Raw genomic sequence first — 25,101 nt, forward strand, 5'->3', positions numbered from 1 at the left:
ATGTGGTCTCTAGTGATTCTTAAATGTGGTCTCTCTAGGTCTCTTAAATGGACCAGTACCATCCACATCACCTGGGAACTTATTATAAATGCAAATGCTTAGATCTCACCCACAGACCTAGGGACTCTGAATTTCTGGAGAATGAGGACCTACAGTTTGATTTAACAGCCCATGTGGTTCTGGTGTGTATTCAAGTTTGAGGATACTTTTTAGCTCAGATCTCTACTCTTTCTGGATGCTTCCCTGATCAACATACCTTTGATTGAAGCTTTTGAGATGTTTCCATGTTTGTCTACTTCATTTGGTAATTATCATGTACAGCCTTGTCTAAGGTTAGCTACTTTGTAAGGAAGCCTAGGATGATTCCCATTCCTTCCTTCCTCCTTCTTTCTTTTCCTTCCTTTCTCATCTACTACAGGCCCTGGCACAGACATTGAGTCAGCAGTTGCTGATTGGCTGAGGTTGGATGGCTAAGCAGAGTTCATATGTCTTGGTAGTATCTTTCTAGCTTAGTCTGCAAGAAAGATGTATCCCTCCAAAACTTGTCCTTTTGTTCCCCTGACATAAACAGAATACTAGGGCAGATAGCTCATGGCCAGAACTCTTCTAGTACTTCTTGAAGCTTAGTAATCTGGAGACACTAAAAACCAGTCAAGTACCAATGACTAAAGCCAACAACAGAAAAATCTAGATTTAGTAAACTTTGCTGGTCCAGTGCAGGCTACTTAAGACTGAGGGGCCCTAAATGGTAAGGCAGAAAGATCAACCTGATCAACCTGTAGGGCCTTGTGGCTCTCCACCCACCCCCACCCTACTCCTCAGGGGAAGTGACCCTTCTCAACATAGAAGGCAGCATGGTCAAATGTCATGAGAGGTAGCTCATCCTCTCTTAGGGTCCACTGGTAATGTGAGAACCCCATCCTTTCAATACCATCCTCCTTTATAATTTTCTTCCTTTCCCGCCCACCATGAACCCCATATTTTGACATTTTCATCTACAGAACAAACTGCTCTTAAATGTCATGATGCCAAAAGAGAAGTTAAGCATCCAAGTTGCTAGGAATCTTGTGAGAACAGAGGGAGACATTCCTTTGTAAGATACTTCTGGGCAAAAAAGAGGTTTAATGATTTTTATCCTATGACTCTCCTTTGGCCTGGGGTATTTCAACAGGATTTGTAGTTAGTGCTCATAAACCATTCTGAGATTCCAACTTCCCTTAGAGGAGGAGAGAGCTCCAAGGCTTTATTTGATCCAGGCACCTGTATCAATGAAAATAGTTGGGGCATGAATCACAGACGTAGATATATTTGTTTCTAAATTATATTTGTGTATGATTGCTCTGATGTATTGTGTATATAATGAATCACAAACAAAAAATACATTTTTTTGCAACTTAAGATTACTATATTTCCTTACAAGAGGAATGTTTGAACAAATTTTACAGGTAATCAATCAACCCTTGTTCAAATTGGGGAAAGAAATACATTTTGAAAGGGTAGGAAAAAGATAAAATGAGTAATATTTTTTAAAGTTTTTCCATCTGTGATGGCTTCCTACTATAATTATCTAATAGCTCAAGAAATCATAAGCAGTCACAAAAAGTTTAACTGTGGTGGCAGACACTATCAGTGTTCAACCCAGATCCCCTTGGCCCATCCTAGCAGACATCTGCAGAATGGGTCTCTCCTCATGAAAGCATTCTTAGACTATTAAAGTGTAGTCAGTATAAATGGGAGAAACCAGAGTGTTAGGGACCTAACACACCCCAGAAATGACTCTTAGCCACAAGAGTCAGTGGATAAATACTCCAACTTCCTTGTACCTTGGAGGGACAGTTTTGTTCTACACCATCCCTCAGAGGGTCCTGGGTGCCTGTAGTAGTAATCCATTTATCAGTATATGCTTTATTGGTTTTCCTGCCTTTGTACGTCACTTCGCTCTACCTCACTGTGCTTCCTGGAATCATCTCCCCAAATAAGATACTTGTATCTAAATCCTTGTCTTGGGGTCTGTTTTGGGGGGGACTCCAAACTAAAATAATTATTAGTAACATATTTCTTGATAACTTCCACTTTTAAGTAATTTGATTTGAATTCATTATTTTATATAATATGGCTGAGCTACTACCAGGGTGGAAGAAGTGTTAGTGCTGCCATTTCTCTTATACTTTTGTGAGCTTGTGTTAATTGTCATATCTTGATCTGTGTTTCTTTGCAGGGATTCTTTAAGCTACTTGCCAAATTCGAGAGTTATTAGTTAAAACTGGGTAGCATAATTGACCACCTAACCAGGAACACATCAATGGTAATACTTTCCAATATGTTGAAAGAAATGATCACATGAGGGTTCCATTGTCAACTATTCCTAGTATGGAACATTCACTACTTTTTTTAAAGAAGATTTTATTTATTTATTCATGAGAGACACACAGAGAGAGTCAGACACATAGGCAGAGGGAGAAGCAGGGTCCATGCAGGGAGCCCAATGCGGGACTCAATCCTGGGACTCCAGGATCATTCCCTGAGCCAAAGGCAGATGCTCAACTGCTGAGCCACCCAGGTGTCCTGAACATTCACTCCTTCCCCAGGATACCTTGAAAAACATTGGGCCCTCTCATACAGACCGATGGAGGACACTGGCAGAAATCTATGTAGTAAATAATAGTAAAACTGAACATCTATCTACTGATTCTGACATTTGCTTCCTCCACCCCAGTGTATTATCTCACTCACCCCTGGGGTGTGACCACCCCATTTTGGAGACCACTGCTGTAGAGAATCCAAGGCCATGTTGAAACAGCCAAGGCCAAGTGGAGGATTGAAGGCAATGAAGAATGAAGATTTTCTCACAGAAAATCACCACTGGCAACAGAGGGGTTTGGTAGAGTGGGCAACATTTCTCCGAATTGATGCCTATGAGCCCTTGAGTTCTTGACTTTTGCATCTGAAGGAAGAAAGAGGAGTTTGATGCATGTAGTGCAAAGGTAGAGAGGTGTGGAGGATTGGAAATGAGGACAAGAGAGTAAAAGGCAAGATTGTTGTTCTTGCTGGTTGGGTACAATGGTTTTGAGCCTCAATGGAGAAAGCCATTATTGAGATCTAACATGGAAGGAACTCTATTATGAGGTGCTCTGATGAGACTGAACACACATAGTTTTGCTTTGGGGCTCAGGTGACAAAGAATATCACACAACAGAGAAGAGAGACATTCTCTAGGCTGCTGCCCCCAAATGAATATCTCTCTGCTACTGCATCATGGACCATTTAGAGAGCATGACAAGAGAGTGTACTCACTGGGAAAATGAAGTTCTTAACCCTCAGCAGCAGCACTGGGAAGGGACCCTCACTCCACTTTTGAGTAGATGACACTGACAAGGGGAAGCCATTGCAGGAGAGGAGAAAAATGTGATCATAGTGGATGTGTGGGGGCTACAGCTGCCATACTGGTTCACGAGCTCCCTGTGAAACCCCTCCAGAAATACTTGGTTGGGAGGGGGCTTTTCCAGAAAGCTGTCTGTTCAGGCTACTATAACAAAAATACCATAAACTGGGTGGGTTATAAACAAACATTTATTTCTCACAATTCTGGAGGCTGGAAGACCAAGATCAGAATGCCAACATGATTGGGTTCTGAAGGCCCACTTCCACGTTGCAGACTGCTGACTCCTTGTTGTATCCTCACATGCTAGAAGGGGCAAGGAACTCTGTGAGGTCTCTTTTATAAGGGCACTGATCCCAGTCATGAGGGCTCCACCTTTATGACCTAATCACCTCCCATAGGCCACCACCTCCTAATACTATCATCTTGGAGGGTAGGATTTCAATATATGAATTGAGGAGGGGCATAAATATTCAGACCATAGCACTGATGACTCTGAATAAGCAGGTAGAGTTAAGATCCAGGGAGTTTGGATTAATTTGACCTCATGCTTTCCCCCCAGGAGACATTTGGGTTACAATAATAATTTGGGATTTTTTAGTTCTCAAATAAGCAAATTATTATTTAACATCAAATAACTAATTTCTCCAGTTTTCCTTGGCACTGCAAAGCCAGACACACTGCAGATAAAACAGCAATGCCTTTTACCTGTTCACTTCACATGAGGGCAGTTTTTGGTGCAGGGGAATATTCCAAAGCATTAGTTGATGATCTTATATTAAAAACCAAATGAGGAGGAGAACTAATAATATTAGTGCTTCTAGGCAGGTTTGCAAGGGCAGACTTGCTTCTAGTTGCCCCAAGTTGCAGGATTATAGATGTTAAAACCTGCCCTATAAATGAGTGCATTTATAGGTGAAAATCTTGGTGAAATCATTTGTACACCATATTTTGTGGCTCTGACCTTTAGCTTCTTCCAAACTGAGTAATAGCTACACTAGTGGATGGATTCTTGCACCTGTAATTTATAAACCTGATCATTTGTACTCAAATCCTTGCCATCTCACCTGCTCATAGAGTCATGATTTAATAGCTCAGCTGTGAGTTGAGGTCTCAAATTACCAAAGCATTGTAACTTTTACCACAAATAGTATAAGACATGCGGGAGGAAGTTAAGACCCTTGAAACCAGTTGTACCTCAGGCAGGAGTGTCAGTTAATTGCAAAACAGACACTTTTGGAAGCTTGGTTCACTTTTTCCGGATGCTGGGAGGCCATTTCACATGCTGGAGGAAATTTGGGTTAGGTGAGATGGCATCCCAACATCTTGAAAGTGTTAAGAGATTTTCCAAAGATACCTTAATCTATTTCCAGTGAGTAGTTTCCCATGGCTCAATATAACAAATAATCACAGCCCAATTGCACTTGCCAAAATACATAAACTTTTTGTATTGGGTAGTGAATTTCATCCAGAATGCTATCTGCAGTTTGGTTTCATTTGGAGATAGTTTTCCTGGAGGATTTTTTGGGGGTAAGGAAGCCTCTTAAGTTTCTTTAAAAACAAATTTCTCTTTGGAAAAAAAACTTCTAAATATTATAAATTTATATATATATAATATATATGTTATATATATTAGATTTCATTAGATTTCTAAAAACTGACCCTGAAAAAGGCAGGAATATAGATACTGCTATATAGTGAGATCTAATGAAAGACTGAAACATATTTAATCAGGAAGTGGTCAGGCTTTATCTGGAATCCTGCACGTACTATTGGAAACAAAGGTTTAGCTTATATGAAAGAGATCATGGGCAAGAGAAACTTGAAGAAATGTGAAATATTAGAAATTGTCACAGATAAACTTGAGAATCAGACGCTAAAAGAAAGACATAAGAAACGGTTTTCCAGACTTATCCAAATGCCAATTCTAATTTAATACTCTACAAGAGTAAGCACTCCATTGATAATTATTATCTTGAAATGAATTTTTGCACATTAATTAAGCCCCCTACATACAGGATGATTATGTGACAATTAATAACAGACATTCAATACTAATCAAATTTAGTAAACATTTGTTTCTTTTGAAACTTTCTGTTCATTTGCCAGATAGGCAAAAGGTAGGCTTGGCTATTGTAGTATATCTTCTAGAAAATGTTGTGTTTGGAGTTTGAAAGTGGCACCCTGGGAAACAGTTTGCTGTTACCATGGTCTTGGAATGTCATAATCCCGAATTCTGCAACCATCCTGCAGCCAAATGCCAAAGCAATTTTGGGCAAGCAACCTAATGCTTCAGATCCTCTGGTTTCTAATCCCATCATAAAGCAAATATAATAATAACCTCTCTTAGCTTCTTAATACTCTTTCCACCCTTGACTTCAAGGCTGTTCTTCACGATCTTTCTGATCTCTCTTTAACTTTGCTCACTCTCAGTAGCATAGCTAGTATATTAGATACCTGGAGCAGATCATTTTTTTTAATGTCCTTTATTTCCAATCCAAAATTATTTTTAGTAGCAATCATATAATAATCAGAATTATACTTTCTTCAGTTGTTCTTTAGTTTTAAAATAAATGATTAAAAATTAAAAAGAAATAAAAAAAAAGAAATTTTGTTCTGGACAAGATGGCTTAGACCCATTTCTTCCTACTTCCCCCTGCTAAGTACAACTATAAACCCTAGAAAGAACTCAAGAGGCAATCAAAGGAACACTCTAGAAGGTGGAAAGAAAAAGGCAAGCTGTTTGGGGATCCTAGGACTGTAGGAACAATACAGCAGCAGGAATGACATCTCCCTCTCCCCTCCCCACCCAACAGAAGGCAGCCCAGGCCTAGAACTTTCAGACCCTCAACCTAGCAACACAGGGCAGCCCAGGTGGGCTCATTTCTTCACTAGATCAAAGAGTAGGCCTTCTGACAACACCAGGTGATCCTGACAGTGCTGGCAGGGGGGATTGATTAGGAGCCCCACTAAAAGCAAGCAGCTAAAGGAAGTGCTCTCCTTCCTTGCCAGACCTGAGACTCCTCCCTTGCCAAGAGACACCAAGTACTAGGTTGACACTGGCAAGAGAGATTCTGCTTTGCACAATAAGCTGCCTGGCTCAGGAAACATTCTTCATCCCAATGGGTCAGAGATTCCCTTCTTCAACCTAGAGACATCAGGATGTCTGACTGGGGCAACCCCTCTGTTCCCCTCAAGCAGCACCACAAGGGACCAGTGGGAGTTCCTGCAGCACCAGATAAACAAAGCACTCCAAAAAATACTGCAAAGGCTCTGAAAATTAAGCTGTCAATCAAGCCACACTAAAAAAATAGGTCAAGACCTGCATGCTAAACCTAAACAGATAACTACCTGCTGAAATAAAAGATTTAAATAGGACCTCGAGTCTCACAATATAATATTAAAAATGTCCAGGATACAATTGAAAGTCAGCCATTGGAAAGAAAGAAAGGAAGAAAGAAAGAAAGAAAGAAAGAAAGAAAGAAAGAAAGAAAGGAAGGAAGGAAGGAAGGAAGGAAGAAAGAAAGGAAGGAAGGAAGGAAGGAAGGAAGGAAGGAAGGAAGGAAGGAAGGAAGGAAGAAAGAAAGAAAGAAAGAAAGAAAGAAAGAAAGAAAGAAAGAAAGAAAGAAAGAAAGAAAGAAAGAAAGAAGAGAAAATCACTCATTTTATTAAGAGCCAGAAAATCACAACTTGAATGAAAAAAATACAATCAACTGATGCCAACACAGAGATGACTCAGATGTTAGAATTATCTCACAAGTTTAAAGTAGCCATCACAAAAAGCATCAACAAGCAATAACAAATTCTTGTGAAATAAATGAAAAAATAGAAAATCTCAGAAAAGAAATAAAGTTATGAAAAAGATTAAAATGGAAATCTTCTAGCTGAAAACTACAGTACCCCAAAATTTAAAACTTGCTAAATGAACTCAATGCTAGAGTAAATGTGTCAGCAGATAGAATCATTGAATTTAAGACAAATTAATAAAATTTACCCAATCTGAAAAGGAAAATAGATTGGAAAAAAATAGACTCTCAGGATGAGCCTGTGGAATGACAAAGAGAGCATTCATAGCATTGGAGTCCCAGAAGAAAAGGAGAAAGAGCATGGGCTGAAAGAATATTAGAAAAAATAATGACTTAAAACACTGCCAGTTTAGCAAAGGAAAACACACAGATACAAGAATCTGAGCAAGCCCCAACAGGCTAATTTTTTTTTAATCATGTAAAAACAGCATAAGTAAACCTCTAAAAACTAAAGACAAAGATAAAATCTTGAAAGCAGCAGAAATGACACATTACCTATAAGGGAACACCAATTTGAAGAACAGTGGATTTCTTATCTGAAACCATGGAAGACAGAAGGAAGTGGTATGGTACTTTTCAAGTTCTGGAAGGAAAGAATACCCTTTAGGTGTGAAGGGGAATCAAAACATTTGCAGATAAAGAGAAATCAAAAGAATTTGTTGCTACCAGACCTACACTTAAATAATGGCTACAGGAAGTTCTTCAAGCAGAAAGGAAGTTATAAGACAAGGAATCTTGAAGCATCAAGAAGGAAGAAAGTTAATTTTGTATCCTGCAACTTAGCTGAATTTGTTTATTAGTTCTAGCGGGTTTTTTGGTGGAATCTTTAGGATTTTCTATATAAGATCACGTCATCTACAGAGACAATTATATTTCTTCCTTTCCAATTTAGGCGGTTATTTATTTATTTGTTTATTTTTGTCCAATTGCTCTCAATAGAACTTCCAGTATTATGCTGACTAGAAGTAAAGGTAAGCATCCTTGTCTTGTTCCCAATATTACAGGAAAAACTTTTACCTTTTCACCCTTGAGTATGAGTTAACTATGGGTTTGTCATATATGGCCTTTGCCATATTGAGATACATTCTTTCTATACCTAATTTGCTAAGAGTCTTTTCTATCATGAAAGGATGTTGAATTGTTCTATGTTTATTGAGATGATAGTGGCTTTTATAATTTGTTCTGTTAATGTGATGTATCCTGCTTATTGATTTGTATATGTTCAACCACCTTGCATCCCAGGGTTAAATTCCACTTGATCATGGTGTGTAATCCTTTTAATGTGCTGTTGAGTTCAGTTGCTAGTATTTTGTTGAGGATTCTTGCATCTATGTTCATCAAAGATATAGGCCTGTGACTTTCTTATAGTGTGCTTGTCTGGCTTTGGTATCAGGGTAATGCTGGCATAGTAAAATGAGTTTGGAAATGTTCCCTCCTCTTCAATTTTTTGGAAGAGTTTGAGAAGGATTGGCACTAGTTCTTCTTTAAATGTTTGGTAGAATTCACCAGTGAAGCCATCTGGTCCTAGGCTTTTCTTTGTTGGGAGGTTTTATTCATTACTGATTCAATCTCCTTACTCATTATTAGTCTGTTCAGATTTCCTGTTTCTTCATGATTTAGTCTTAGTAGGTTGTACCTTTCTAGCAATCTATCCATTTCTTCTAGGATATCCAATTTTTGTCACATAATTTTTCATAGTAGTCTCTTGTGATCCTTTTTATTTTTGTGGTATCAATTGTGATGTCTCCTCTTTCATTTATAATTTATTTATTTGAATCTTTTCTTGGTCTAAAGCTTCATCAATTTAATCTTTTCAAGAAAAAAAACCTTAATTCCATTGATCTTTTTTATTGTTTATCTAGTCTTCTCACTGTAGCATTCCAGGTGTTCTCTCTTTAATTCTCAGGCCGAATTAATAGATTTTCAGGATAATTTGAAGGTTTTCTAGGTAATTTGGTGGAGACAGGTGATTTGGAGACCCTACTCTTCCGCCATCTTGCCCCTCCCTCCTTTCTCTAGTCTTTATCTCATTTATTTCTGCCCTTAACTTTATTATTTACTTTCTCGAACAATAGAAAGAGCAGCCATATGGGTGAATACAGTAGACTATCCTTCTACTCCCAAATGTTACAAATTGTATATTATGATTGAAACAAAAGTTATAATACCATCTGATACTCAAGAAAATAATGGCTGAAAGTAATGAGAGTAAAGGGACCTAACTTGAAGTGGCAAAATGTTGATGTGTTAGACTGTGCTACACCATATATTTATGATATACTATCCAGAGCAACCACTAAGAAAGCTATACAAAGAGACATTTAAAAACACTATGAAGAATGCAAGATGGATTCTTTAAAAATGTTCATGTAATCCACAGGATAACAAAAAGAGAAAGAAGAAACAATAAAAAAATAATAAAGTGGCAGACTTAAGCTCTATCAGTAATTATCTTAAATGTAAATTGTCTCAATACACCAATAAAAATGCAGACTCTTTGAATGACTTAAAAAACAGGACCAAATATATGCAGTTTGTCAAAAAATCACTTCAAATTTTATGTTATAGGAGGTTGAAAGTAAAAGGATGGAAACAGATCTATATAAGCATTAACTAAAACAATTAGGAGAGGCTATATTAATATCAGATAAAGTAGACAGATGAAAGCAAAATATCAGATGAAAGCAAATTAGCAAAGACAGAGAAGGGCATTATATAATAATGAAAGGGTCAAAACATTTATTAGCTATAATGACTCTAGCTATGTATGCATCAAACAGCAGAGCCTTAGAATGAATGAAGCAAAACTAATAGACCTGAAAATTGAAATAGACCAGTTCACAATTAGAGTCAGGGGCTTCAACATTTGCCTCTCAGCAATTGAAGAATTAATTATTAGTCAGAAAATCAAAGAGGATATAGAAAATCTGAATAACATAATCAACCAACAGTATCTAATTGGCATATATAAAACACTCTACTCAACAATAGCATCCATGTAACAGTCATCGAAATAGACAATATCTAGAGCCGTAAAACAAAATTCAACAAATTTGAAAGCATTGTGATCATACTTAGCATGTTTTCTGACCATATGGAATCAAACTAGTAACCAATAACAGGAAAAAAAAGAACAAGAAAATGTCTAAACATCTGAAAATTAAGCACTCCTAAATAATTCAAGTGTCAAAGAGGATATTTCCAATGAAATAAAAAAACTACAGAAAAAAAATGAAAATAAAAACACAACAGAAGAAAACGTATGGGATGCAGCTAAAGCAGTGCTGAGAGGGAAATTTATAGCAGAAAAAAGGTAAGATCAAAAATCAATAACCAAAGTTTCTATCTCAAGAAACTAGGAAAAGAATAAAATAAACAATAGCAAGATGAAATGAAATTAAAAAGAGGAAAATAACAGTAAAAATTAGTGAATTAAAATTTTGGTTCAAAAAATAATGTTGATAAAGTTCTAATACAGCTGATACGAATGGAAATAGAAAAGAAATAAGTCACCAATATCAGTAAATTTATATAACTATAGATCTTATTAATCATTTAAAAATTAATGAAGGAATACTACAAGGAATTTATACCAATACATTTAACAACTTAGAAGACATAGACTGATCCTTCTAAAACCACAAGCTACCAAAACAAAATAGATATTCTGAATAGTCCTCTGATGACTAAAGAAACTGAATTTGTAATTTTAAAACCCCCTCCAATAGAATTCTTTGGGCCCAGTTTCTTTTTAAAAAAAATAATTTAAAAAAATTTTTTAAAAAATATTTTATTTATTCATTTGACACAGAGAGAGAGAGTGTGTACAAACAGGGGGAGCAGCAGGCAGAGGGAGAGGAAGAGGGAGAAGCAGGCTCCCCAAGGAGCAGGGAGCCCAATGTGGGGCTCATCCTGGGACTGTGGGATCATGTCCTGAGTTAAAGACAGATGCTTAACTGACTGAGCCACCCAGGCACCCCTCAGGCCCAGTTTCATAAGAGAATCTCACCACACATTTAAAGAAGACTTAACACCAATTATACAAAACTTTTCCAGACAATAGAAGAGGAGGAAAATTTTCCAATTTATTTTATGAAGCAAATGTTACTCTGACACCAAAACTAGAACAGCCAGTACCCCCCAAAACCCAAAAACAAAAACAAAACCAAAAAAACTACTCACCAATATTGCTTATGAACTTAGACACAGAAGTCCTCCACAAAATATTAGCAGATCAAATTAAACAATGTATAAAAAGAATACACCAAGACCAAGTGGAATTTATTCCAGATATGCCAAGTCTGGTTCAACATTCAAAAACATACTAATGCTGATGTTTGACAAAAGAGCAAACACAATACAATGGAGTAAAAATAGTCTCTTCAGCATATGATGCTGGAACAACTGGACATTCACAAACAAAAAAAATTAACCTAGGCACAGACCTCACACCTTTCACAAAAATTCGCTCAAAGTAGATCATAGACTTTAACATAAAATGCAACTATAAAACTTCCAGAAGATAACATAGGAGAAAACCTAGATGAACTTGGGAATGGCAGTGACCTTTTAGATAAACCAAAGAGAGAAATAATTGGTAAGCTGGACTTTTTTAGAATTAAAAGTTCTGCTCTGCAAAAGACAGTGCCAAGAGAATCGGAAGACAAGGCTGGGAGAAAAGATTCTCAAAAGACACATCTTTTTTTTTATTTTTTTTTTTTTAATTATTTTTTTTTATTGGTGTTCAATTTACTAACATACAGAATAACACCCAGTGCCCGTCACCCATTCACTCCCACCCCCCGCCCTCCTCCCCTTCTACCACCCCTAGTTCGTTTCCCAGAGTTAGCAGTCTTTACGTTCTGTCAAAAGACACATCTGATGAAGGACTGTTATCCAAAAATACAAAGAACTCTTAAAATTCAACCATAAGAAACAACCAAATTAAAAAATGGCCAAAGACCTTAACAAATCCCTCACCAAAGAAGATGTACAGATGGCAAATAAACATATAAAAAGGTGCTTCATATCATATGTTATAAGGGAAAGGCAAGTTAAAACAACAGTGAGATCCCACTACACACCTATTAGGATGTCAAAATCTGGAACACTGACAACACCAAATGCTAGTGAGGATGTGGGGCAACAGGAACTCTCATACATTGCTGGTGGGAATTAAAAATGGTCCAGCTACTTTGGAAGACAGTTGGGTAGTTTCTTATAAAACTGAACATGCTCTTACCTTAGGATTCAGCAATCGCACTTCTTGGTATTTACCCAAAGGAGCTGAAAGCATGTCCACACAAAAACCCGCAGATGGATAGTTATAGCAGCTTTACTCATCATTGCCAAAACCTCAAAGCAACTGAGATGCCCATCAGTAAGCGAATGGATAAATAAACCATGCTACGTGCAGACAATGGAATATTATTCAGCACTTAAAAGAAGTGACCTATAAGGCCATGGAAAAACATGGAAGAACCTTAAATGCATATTACTAAGTGAAAGAAGCCAATCCCAAAGTCTACATACTTATGATTCCAATATATGACATTCTGGAAAAGATAAAACTATGGAGACAGTAAAGAGATTAGTGGTTGCAGGGGTTAGGGGAGAGAGGAGGGATGAATAGCTGAAGCACGTAGGATTTTTAGGGTAGTTAGAGTCCTCTGTATGGTGTTATAATGATGGAGATGTGTCATTGTACATTTGTCAAAATCTATAGAAGTTGCAACACTAAGAATGAAATCAAAGACTTTGGGTGATTATGATGTATCAGTGTAGGTTCTTCAGTTGTAACAAATGTACCAGTCTTATGAATGATATTGATAATGGGGGAGGAGGCTATGCCTGTGGAGGGGTTGCAGCTATATGGGAAATCTATACCTTCCTCTCAATTTTTCTGTGAACCTAAAACTGCTCTAAAAAAATAGTCTTTTAAAAAATAAATCAATGTAATATATCATATCAACAGACTAAAGAAAAAAATCAGTTAATCACTAGCCCTTGATACAGAAAACACATTTCTAAAAAGATTTTTATTTATTTATTCATGACACACACAGAGGCAGAGACACAGGCAGAGGGAGCTGGCCTCCCGCAAGGAGCCCGATATGGGACTCGAACCTGGATCCCGGGATCAGACCCTGAGCCAAAGGCAGACGCTCAACCCCTGAGCCACCCAGGCGTCCCAGAAAACATATTTAACAAGATTAAAAATAGATTTTATTTACTGTATTTTTATTTTTTAAAAGATCCTATTTATTTATTAATGAGAGACAGAGAGAGACAGAGAGAGACGGGGGGGGGGGGGCAGAAACATAGGCAGAGGGAGAAGCAGGCTCCTTGTGGGGAGCCTGATATAGGACTCAATCCTAGGACCCTGGGATCACGTCCTGAGCCAAAGGCAGACACTCAACCACTGAGCCACCCAGGCATACCGATTTTATTTATTTTAGAAAGAGGGAGAGAACATGAGCAGGGGGAAGGGCAGAGAAAGAGAGAGAATCTCAAGCAGACTCTGTGCTGAGCATAGGCCCGACATGGGGCCTGACCCCATGACCATGAGATCATCACCTGAGCTGAAATCGAGAGTTGGATGCTTCACCAACTGTGCCACCCAGGAGCCCCTAGGGTTTTTTCTATATAACATAATGTCATCTGCAAAGAGACAATCTAATATCTTCTTTTTGAGTTGTGATGCCTTTTATTTCTTTTTCTTACCTAATTGCTCTAGTTAGGACTTCCAGTACTCTGATGAATATAAGTGAAGAGAGTAGGCACCCTTGTGTTATTTCTGGTCTTAGAGGAAAAACTCTTAGCTTTTTACTGTTGTGTATGATATTAGCTGTGGACTAGTCATTTATGGCCTTTATTATGTTAAGGTGTATTCTTTCTATATCTCATCTATTGAGAGATTTTTATCGTGAAAGATGTTGAATTTTTTCAAATGCTTTTTTCTACATCTACTGAGATGATCATATGGTTTTTAGCCTTCATTCTATTAATGTGGTGCATCATGCTTATTGATTTCTGTATGTTGAACCATCTTTGCATCCAAGAGATAAATGAAACCACAAAAGACCCCAAATAGCCAAAACAATCTTGAGCAAAAAGAACAAAACTGGAGGCATCACACTTCCTGGTTTCAAATTATATTTCAAAGCTATAGTAATCAAAACACTATGATACTGGCATAAAAACAGACACATAGATCAGTGGAACATAACAGATGGCTCCAAAATAAACCCACACACATATATGGTCAACTAACCTTTTTGACAAGAGCACCTAGAATACACAATAGGGAAAGAATAGTCTCTTCAATAAATGGTGTTGGGAAAACTGGATATACACACATAAAAGAATGAAATTGGACCCTTATTTTATGCCATACACAAAAAGTAACTCAAAATGGATTAAAAATTTATTTTTAAAAAATTTTTAATTTATTTATGATAGTCACAGAGAGAGAGAGAGAGGCAGAGACACAGGCAGAGGGAGAAGCAGGCTCCATGCACCGGGAGCGTGATGTGGGATTCGATCCAGGGTCTCCAGGATCGCGCCCTGGACCAAAGGCAGGCACCAAACCGCTGCGCCACCCAGGGATCCCAGATTAAAAATTTAAATGCAAGATCTGAAGCTAAAACTCCTAAAAGAAAACATGGAGAAAAAGCTCCTTGACATTGGTCTTGGCCATGATTTTTTTATATGACATTGAAAGCACAAGCAACAAAAGCAAACATAAACAAGTGAGACTGCATCTAACTAAAAAGTTTTTAGGCAGCAAAGGAAACAATGAACAAAATGAAAAGGCAACATAGAGAATGAGAAAAAATATTTGCAAACCATGTATCTGAGGTATAGAAGAGGCTAATATCCAAAATATATAAGGAACTCATTATAAGTCAATAGCAAAAAACCCCACAAATAATCCAATTAAAAATGGGCAAAGGACCTGAATAGATATTTTTCCAAAGAAGACATACAAGTAGCCAACAGGTAAATGAAAAAGTGGTCAACAGAACTAATCATCAGGGAAATGCAAATCAAAAGCAGAATGAGATATCATTTCACCTATTAAGACAGCTATTATGAAAAAGACAAGAATAAAAAATATTGAGAGTGTGAAGAGAGACCCTTTGTGTACTGCTGGTGGGAATGTAAATTGGTACAGCCCTCATGGAAAACAGTATGGAGGCTCCTCCAAAAAATTAAAAGTAGAGGGGCACTGGGTGGCTCAGTCAGTTAAGCATCTGACTCGATCTTAGCTCAGGTCTTGATCTCAGGGTCATAGGTTCAGGCCCCTCATTGGGCTCCATGCTGGACATGGAGCCTACTTTAAAAAAATAATTAAAAATAGAGCTCCCATATAATCCAGGAGTCCTACTTTTGGGATTTGTTTGTTGCTGTTGTGACTTGCATTTACATTGTATTAAATAAAGGACACATACACACAAATAAGATGCAAATACTATTATTTAATTAATAAGTGTGTGAAAGCAATAAACGGATGAGGTATACAAGTATACCTTAGGTATACAAGTAGAAAGGACAAAAATGGACTACCTCTCTAGTAATCAGTAAAATCTAGTTTAAAACAAAATAAGACAAATATTTTGGCCTATGCTGGGCCAAAATGATTTACTCGTAAAGCAAGTACTCTCAGAGCTCATACTTACTTAGTGGAATATCGTTTTTAAAATCAGTTTGGCAGCATGTAAATGTTTCTGTGTCTGCCCCAGAAATATTACAGCTGTGTATTTATTCTGAGAAATAATTATTAATGGGAACATTGATATACACAAAGAAACTAATTGTAGTGCTCGTTACAATAGCAGAATTTGGAAGTAGCCCACACTTCCAATAGTAGGGGAAAAGCTAAGTATATGGTGATGAATGTACTTGATAAAACCGTTCACTGAACCATCGAAAATGTCTGTTTTGATTATGAAATATTATCAGAATGCTATGGGAAATGCTTATTGGTTGAAGATATTAAGAGACAAGAGCGGGAGTAAAATCATATGTAATATTATTTCTGATGGGTAAGTGCTATAAAGAGAAAAACTTGAAGGGAATATACAGATCATCGAGAGGGGTTATGAGTGAATGTTTATACTGATGATAGAATAGCCTGTTACACTTATATATAATTTTTAATGACTGTTACAATGAAAAATCATTTTAAAAGAATAAAGTATATGTAATCTAAAGTATTTCTATATTAATTATGATTTTTTTCTAAAGCAATACTGTCATTTTCAAAAGGTCACCTTGTTTGTAAAATGTTTGTTCTTCAAAAAAGCAAAAACAATCACTATAAATCTCTAATGAGGATACATCTAAGAAGAAGGAGTGAAGGAGATAGTCGAGGATGGTGGTAGTCTGCAACTTATGCAAATGCTCTTGCCAAGTTTGGGGGCATTCCCTGTAAGGCGGAATGTCCGTGACTGAGAAACCAGCTCTGTCCCATGCAGACAGCAACGTGGCCATCACAGACTGGTGGGAAATTCTTTAGTGAGTGGGACCAGGTGGTGGAGCTGTATGTTCGGCGGAAGGCACGAGAGCCAGGCAGAGAAGCAGACCCCAAAGTCTGATCCTAGGGCTGAGGCCAGTGTGGGAGGGGGTCACGGAGAGGATGACTGGGGAGTGCTGTGACTCAACTTGGTGGCTGAGCGACGCCTTGGGAACACAAGGAGCTCGGACGGGAGATCCTGTGTCATGTCCCACCCGACACACTGCTGGTCTGGTTCAGAAATTGGGCAGGCATAATCGTAGGGATGAAGAGCATGAGAGGAGTCACCTGCGAGGGGCCGAGGTGGGCAGGGGCTGACGTCGAGCAATCTCCCAGGAGCCCGGATGTGGACCTGGCACAGAGAGGCCACAAATGCAAAGGACAGCAAGGAAAGCTGCTGGCCGTCCTGGCAAGAGAGATTTCACCTTGTTCTCTTTTCCTCTTTCTCTGAAATTGTTCTGCTCATAAAATTCTAGATTTTGAGAAATTCTAGCAGCTGAAGACGGCATGATTAAAGCCCCTTCTATATTATACACGCTGCCCTGTTCCCAAATGAAAGACCTCGTCAACCCGTTTCACCTCTTGAACTTACAGCAACAGAAACTTTGTCAGTGATGTTGGAGAGACTTGCCATATGTGAACTGGACACACCCAACAGGCCGCCCCCACTGGAGGGTTAGGGGAGCGGGCGATCACCTGGGGGCAGGGACCATTTGTGACATTGCCGGCCACCTTCTGGTTTGTTTGTAAACAGAGTGCTAGCTGGGTCGGGTAGGTTGGATCTAGGAGGGAGGTAATCACTCCCAGCAACCCACGGGTTTGCTGGCTGAGAAAGCCCTCCTTGCTCTTCTTCCAAGAGACAATGGCAGAGATAGACCCTTGCTGTCACCGCAGCGCCAGGACAGGGGACGGTGGTTTCAGGCCAGCGGGGATATTTAGGGGCGGCTGCTTGCTGTCTCCTTTAACATGAACACTGCCGCCGTGGAGGGTCTCCGCAGTTATTTGTTATGATTGCTTTGGATGATAGTCTGATTGTCGATGTCCGTCACCCAGGGCAACTTGAAGAGTTTCCCCTTCTTACTGAGAGATCAATCTGGTTCATTATTTGAATAAATTTTTAAGAAAGGAAAGGTAAGTCTGACACCTGGAGAGAGAAGAGGACTTGGCTTGTGTAAAGCTGTGTGTGTGTGTGTGTGTGTGTGTGTGTGTGTGTGTGTGTCTGCTGAACATCATTTTCCCCGTCGGAAGGCTGGGTCGTGTGGGGTCATCTCTGAGCCTGCCTGTTCTTGGTCCTTCACGTGCCGGTATTTCAAACACCGTCGTGTTATAGTTGGCATTGTTTTCCCATCCAGCAAAATAATTTAGCTCTCCAAAACCAAATCTGAGTCTATTTTCCTCTTAATCAAAATCCACTACCTATTATTTCATGCCCCATGACTCCAGGTCTCTTTCCCGGCTTTAATTTTTGTTTCTGGTCCCCTTTTGCTGATAAACATGCACTCTTCTTTGTCTCCTGCAGCCTGGCTCCTCGCTTAGCTTGTACGGAGCTCCCCACTAATGTGGACAAACCCTGATACCCTCAGGTGACAGTCACATGACTCCAAACCCAGTCTGGCCACCTGCTTCCTCCACATGGAAAAGGAAGGTTGTAAGGCTCGTACTAGGTAAGGGGTATTGAAGCCCCTTGGGAATAAGAGACCAAAGCACAAATGTGAGGGGAGAGAATCGTGATTAGCCATGGCTTACTGAAGGCGTCTTACCTAGAGAGAAGGAAGGTGGGTTCTGTGGGAGGTGTAGGCCATGCCCCCTCCCCATGATGACAGTCAGGTCAGAAAGATGGGACTTCATGGGGAAGACAGCTAGAGAGAGCAGAGCAAAACCACTCAGAGCACTGAGAGAGCCAGAGATAGAACTAAGCTCACCTGCCCCTGGCCCCTGGGCACAGGACTCTGAGCCTTTTGTTGAGGCAGGAGCGGGCCTGGGAGGCGCTGCTGGGATGAGAACCACCATGTACGGGGCTGGCCTTCCAACTTGGGCAGAGCTGTGGGCTTCAACCGTCTTCTTATTTATACTTGTCCTTAAAGTCAGATTACAATATCAATTGCTCACCTACTTCCTCTCTCCGCTTGTTTTTGTCACATCTCTTGATTCCAGGATGGCCCCTACCCCATCTGGGATGAAGCAAAACAGAACAAAATTAAAACAATTCTGTAACTGCATGTATGTCTTAGGATGCTTTCAATCGCAAGCAATGGAGATCTGACTCCAAGAAGCTGAAGCTATGAGACGGTGTAGTAACCTGTACAACCGGGACTGCGAGTTCAGGTGGCTCCAGAAGTGGTTAGTTGCTCCAGCTGTTCAGTAACATCATCAGAGTTTTAGGCTCTTTCTCTCCTTTGTTGTGCCACCTTGAGCACCAGCTGCCTCCTAGGCCTGGCTCCTAGCATCATTATGACCATTCATCCTGCTCCAGTGGGAAGACCCAGTTTATGCCTTTTGCCCTGACCATGAGTCATGGCAACCCATTCACTCTCGGCAGTGTCCCAGTGATCAGATATATGGTCACCTGCATTATGTATTTGCTGCCACTTGCAAATGTGGTTCATTATCTACAGTCCATTGGGTCAGGGAGAGTGGCTTTCCTGGAAGAGTCAGAACTCACCCATAGAGCCCCAAGCAGGTCTCTCCTCTCGTCTGTTTGGTCCACATTATAGAAGGAGGGATGCCATTTGCCTCGGATCAAGTGGTCCCCACCCTAAAGCTAGGCTCAGATCCAAGGCATATCGTTCCATGGAGAGGGATGGACACCTGAACAACTTTAGGGTTCTCTTCGGAAAGAGGAATGCAGACTGGAGCGGCCACAAGCAAAATCCTTTAAAATGGGCCTGCTTCTTATTCCTGACAGTTTCTCAAAATCCTCTGAGGTCAAATGCTCTCCTGATTGTGAGGCTAGATTATGAGAGACTTCAGTGCAGAGCAAGGACAGTACTTTATTACTCTGTGTGTTTCAGCGTGTACTTTCCTCCTGCGAAGTCACAACTGTTTGCGATGTGCTTGTGGGATACCTATCTGAAGAACCAGCTGGCATATCCTTTGATCCGGTCTTCGCTAAAATTGGCAGAGACTTCATATGAATGTACTGTACCCTTTGGATAAAATCAAGACATAATACAATTCATATAAAATCTTCAAGTGAAGGCTACTTGAAGCCTCCATGCAGACCACGTTAAAGGTCTCGGTTCTATCAAATAGTGGCAACCTTTGTCTTACCCCGTGGCCTTTGAATGTTCCTCAGGTAGAAAAGTCTTTCTTACTGGACTCTTTCTCTGAATGCTTTCCATCTTCTTCCCCCAAGCCTGGGTTTCATTTCAATCCTCTGCTTTAATTACCCCTTGCACATTTTTTTTCTTCAGCTTTTGCCCCTTTGCATTGTGATCATGTTTTCAGATGCCTGCCTCACTCGATCACTTATAGTGGTAAATACTATTGACCACTAATTTTTTTTAAAGGCTCTCAATTTTAAATACATGATTCAAATTTAGTAAGATATAGATTCCCTAAAAATTTTTTGAAAGCAATGGGCCCTTTTCCCCAGACACATTCACACCCATGAGTCACAACCCCAGGGCTTCCTGGCACTCCTTAGAGAAACCCACCGTGATGTTTATGCAGATCATGTCGGCATTACTACAGGGTGATGGACTCAGCCACCAGCTCAAGTCACATATGTCTTCCACAGAGCTTAATACTCACTGGTTCAGCCAGCATCCGGGACCCAACCACTCCCAAATTTAGGTCTTCAGCTTAGATCTTGACCTTCTGCTCCTGCACATGCCTACTGGACTTGTCTATGTGGTTACCCAGCGGGCACTTCCCACTCAGGAGGCCCTAACCAGAACTCCCTGGAGCAGACACAGATGGTGCTCCACCCACATCCCCTGGATGCTACCATCCTAGTGTGTTCCACAGACATCCAGCTGCTGGTATCTTCTCTCTCTACCTGAGAAGGACTCTCTGCCTATGCTAGGTGGCAGGCCAGAACTGCCAGAAAACCAGCATTCCCTGGGCAGCCCTCAACCAGCTTCCTCTTTGTGGGACTGTTCTGAAGTGGGTGTTTTGTATCATATCCAAGAGTTTGCCCATGGACTTAAGCTTCACAGTGGTAACTGGCCTTGATAACGTATCCCCATTGGCTGCCATCCCTCTGTCTGCCTCCCCCACTCCCCTACCAGTGTCTCCCTACACCTTCCAAATCAACTTTCTGCACTTGAATCCTTGTCTCAGGATCTGCTTCTGGGGGAACATATAGCATTCATCATCGCCAGTCCCAAATCTGCTTCTCTCTCTAGGACCTCTATTGCATTGACCACACCCCAACCCACCCTGTCACCAATTCTGAAAGCCTGGTGCCAGGGACCCTAACTCCTCCTGTTTCCTCCATCATTGAATCCTTTCAGTTCTGCAGCCTGAGTAGAACTTGACTCAAGTTCTTACTTTTCATCTCTGCTGGTACTACCTTGAGTCAAACTCTGATAATTGCCACAGCCTCTCTCACCTGGTCTTCCTGCTACTGACCTCACTCCCTCCAATTGGCCCTTCACACCCACCAGCAGAGTGTGCATTCCTCAACCCAACTCTTTCTTGGTTCACCCCCTTGCTTAAAGTCTTCATTGGCTCCCCGTTGACTACAAAAAAAAAAGCTCCTTTAAACGACAGATCAGGGACCTCGGCTGCCCCCCAGCCTCCTCCACCTCCACCCCTGCTATTCTTCACAGCCTCTGTTCCAGTCCCACAAAATATCTGCAGCCTCCAGATTGTGCTGTGCATCTGAGCTTTGGTGCCTGCAGTTCCTTTCATTTGTAATGTCTTTCCCTTACTTTGAAAAACTCCTATTTATTTCTCAATGCTCTGCTCTTGTCACCATCTCTGTGCAGTCCTTTCTGACTGCTCTGCCCCAAGCCATTCTCGACTCTCTCCATCATGAGGCTAGCCCCACTCCTTTGGGGGTTCACTGAGTCCATGTGACAACTTCTCATGCACCGTATAGTGTCACAGTGCATCATTAACAGTTCATTTATTAGCCTCTGAGCTCCTTGGGGTCAGCAACCCTATGTTAACCATCTCTCTAACTGCAGCCCTTAGCTCAGTGACTGGCATACAACAGGTGCTTAATAGATGTTGATTGGATAAATAAAGGAATCATCCATCTGGCAAGTATGTGAAAACTAGATCATGAGGAGATGCTGTATTAGAAAAGCAAGATATAGATAAGATAAAAGAATCAGATCTGACCTGGGAAGTTTCTCGAGTCCTTACTTAAAATCCCCAATCATTAAAATCAGAGGTCTCAAAAATCACCGTGAGCAGCCCTGGAAGATTTTTTGTTTCTTTCCTGCTATTTGGGCATATCCTTTCTTCTCTCCATTTTCTTGGGCATCCCTTTAACCATATGAATACAATTCTTCCATATTAATGTCTTAGTTCTGTCCCAGACATCTCCTCCCCGCTCCAGACCTGCTCTATAATTATGGACTTCTCTTTTTTCCGTCTCTCTGCAAGGGCAGTCACGATGAAAATACAGAAGGGTGCCACTGTACACTTCTGTGGGACCATAATGCCTGTTTATTATGCATTAATCTGAATCAATATAGTCTTTCCTGAAAACATAAGCTCCTCAAAGGGCAGCAAATATGAATCACAACTGCCAGCGAGGATCAAACATTAACCCAGGGTTGTGATGAGGCCAACAAAAGAAATAGGCTAGTAATTGCCTTCCAGGATATCAATCCCTACCTTATACACACATACCCCTTCAGCACACACAAAACCTTTATGGATCTCTCATCCATGAACTTGCCCAATTATAATTGCCCAGCTGTGTCTTTAGTTGTATTCTGGCTAGGTCCTGGCAACAGAGACCTCACATACCTGATCCAAGGATTCAGAACCGTCATGAGATCTCTAGAGGAAGTCTTTGGCTACTGGAAGGGCTGAAGACACATTCACAGACATATTTCCACAGGTATCATTAATGACTCGAAGCTGATTTAAGACCTCAAGAGCCTGACCAAAACAAGTAGGAACCGGTACTTTCTGCTGATATTCATTATTATCAATTCTTAAACTTGTACTGTGTGTCTTTCTGCCTCTATGTCAACTCGGTACTTCTTAATTTAACTGGGTTTTTTTTTCCCCCCGAAGGAGGAAATTCAGTATCAAGGAATGGTACCTTCAAGATTGCGTCTTTCTTAGGAACAGTAGGCACAGTGCCCGGAGCCCACAATACTTTTAGGAGCCCATAGAAATGTTTTCATTTCTTTTAAAATCAAAAGAAAAGATGATCTTCTAGGTCGAAGAAAATGTATTAACGTGTAATATTAATATATTTGTCTTTACACCAATGCAATCGTAAAATATAACTTGTAGGGTTTTTTTTAATGGAGGAGGGAACCCACAAAGGCAAAAGCGTCCACAAAAGTCATAATGTGGCCCTGGTCTCTACCACATCATGCTTGCAACACAACAAAGTTAGAATAGAACCTCTCAGACACCAGGTCAGGTTCCCATAGCAATTATAAACTTGCCAGGCTGCCCTCTATGTCTTTCACATTGTGTGTGGCCACCCCAAATTCTACAAGAGGGAGGTCATGGTTACTAGTCGTGGTGTTGGGATGGAGGATTGATCACGCAAAGGAGACCTAGAATTAGACTGCTCTCTGCTCTGATTCAAATAACTTCAGCTCTGCCGTTCTCTCAAATATCTTCGTCCTGTTTTTATTTCCAGAAAAAAAAAATCTACATCTGTAGGGATTCCTTAACCCAGTGCAGTTGCTTCTTTTGCTCTCTTAAAATATTTATAGGATTCAGGGTTTTTATTTTATTTTCAAACGGTCACTAGTGCTGCTAATACCTATTCCTTATTTACTGGCGAGCAACCGTATATTCAGTCATCTCTGTAACTCCAGGTTTTAGCCTCCGTGTCTGGCAAACACCAGGTGGTTAAGAAATGTTAGACTAATAAACAAAAACACCTCTCAGGCAAGTTTGTGGAAATTAGATTACGTCTGTGGGCTCGTTTTGTCTTTAATAATGTGACACCTCGTGAGAAGGACCTTGTGCCTGTATCACAGTGGCATTTTAGGGGGTGATCGCGAGCCCTCCCCGGCCCTCCCGCCTCCATCAGCCAGCCGCTTCGTCTCTCCTGGGCTCTGGTCTCGCTCTTCTTCATCCTGGGGCGTGGAAGGGTCCCCGGCCTGCCGGTGGGCAGCAGGATCCCCGGCCCCCCGGTGTCCAGCACCGCCTCCCCCGGCCCGCGCCTCGGGCGCCCCTTCCTCCTGCCACCGTGCACCGCCCCCAGCCACGCCCTCCCCGTGGGCGCGATCACCTGTCCCTCCTCCGCCGCCGCCTCCTCGGGTACCCTCTCGCCCCCCTCCTGCTCCCCCTCCTCCGCCACCTCCCCCAAGCCCTCCCCTTCCCCGCCTCCTCCCACCCCTTGGTGTATATAGTAAAGGCCGGGCGCCGCACGCAGACACACACTCGCCCGGACACAGGCGCGCACACACTCACGCACAACCGGCAGCAGCGGCGACAGCGGCTCGGTGACAGCGGCGACGGCGGCTCCCACCGCTGCGCACCCCCTTCAGGCGGCGGGCGGCGAGGCCAGGCCGGAGAGTTCCCGCACCCGCGACCACCCCGTGGCTTCCTGGAGGCGGCGGCCGCGATTGCGAGGTAGCCGCCGCGGCGCCCCAGTGCGGGCCGGGGTCCCCCCGCCCCGCGCGGACCTGCCGCCGGGACGCAGGGGGCGCGCCGGGCTGGGCGCGCCTGGCGGGGCCCGGCGCCCGGGGAGGGGCCTGCTCCCGTGGGCAGGACGGCGCCCGGAGGCCGGGGCCAGCTGGGAGGGCCGGGCGGGGGCGGGGGCGGGGACGCGGGCCGCGGCCGCCACCCGTGCGGCGTCCCCGGGCCCCGCTCCCGCTCCCGGCGCCGCGCACTGGCTGGCGGGGCCGGAGAGGCGGCGCCGGCCGGCGGGGCGGGGGCCCCGAAGTGGGTTTCGGGCCGCCACGGGCGCTGGCACCGGCGCAGAGGGCGGCGCGCGGCGGACTCCGCGCCCGGGCACCGCACCGGGCCGCCCGCGGCTCTGCCGCTCTGCCCCGGCCCGGAGAAGCCGGCGCCTTCCAGGCCCTTCGAAAGATGGATTCTGTTGACGTATCCGGCGGCCCTGGCGAGCCGGGTGGAAAGTTGGGTTTTGCCAGATCGCGCCGGGCTCGTCTTTGTGACGCTCGGCCGGCCCCGCATCGCCCCGAAGCCGGGTGAGTGTGCGTCGGCGTCCGGAGCCTCCGACCCCCCGGCGCCCGGAGCCGGGCCGGCCGCACGGGCGCGGGCTTTCTGCCATGTTAGGCACC

General features: G+C 42.0%; 1 protein-coding gene across 12 annotated transcripts in view; it reads left to right on the plus strand.

Moving 5' to 3' along the window:
* The window catches only part of RAI2 (retinoic acid induced 2), a 388,350-nt gene that overhangs the window by 303,332 nt on the left and 59,917 nt on the right, over window positions 1-25,101 (plus strand). For 2 of the 12 annotated variants that reach the window (XM_077889284.1, XM_077889285.1), the window contains one exon: window positions 18,222-18,366. The exons of 8 other annotated variants lie outside the window; for them this stretch is intronic. The gene's annotated coding sequence lies outside the window, so the exon portion shown is untranslated. Of the gene's footprint in view, window positions 1-18,221; window positions 18,367-24,226; window positions 24,431-24,766; window positions 25,009-25,101 lie in introns of those variants that run through there. 2 more of the 12 variants (XM_077889286.1, XM_077889283.1) reach the window with 2 other exon arrangements.

This window comes from Canis aureus, chromosome X (genome assembly GCF_053574225.1).
Source record: "Canis aureus isolate CA01 chromosome X, VMU_Caureus_v.1.0, whole genome shotgun sequence".
Lineage (NCBI taxonomy): Eukaryota > Metazoa > Chordata > Mammalia > Carnivora > Canidae > Canis > Canis aureus.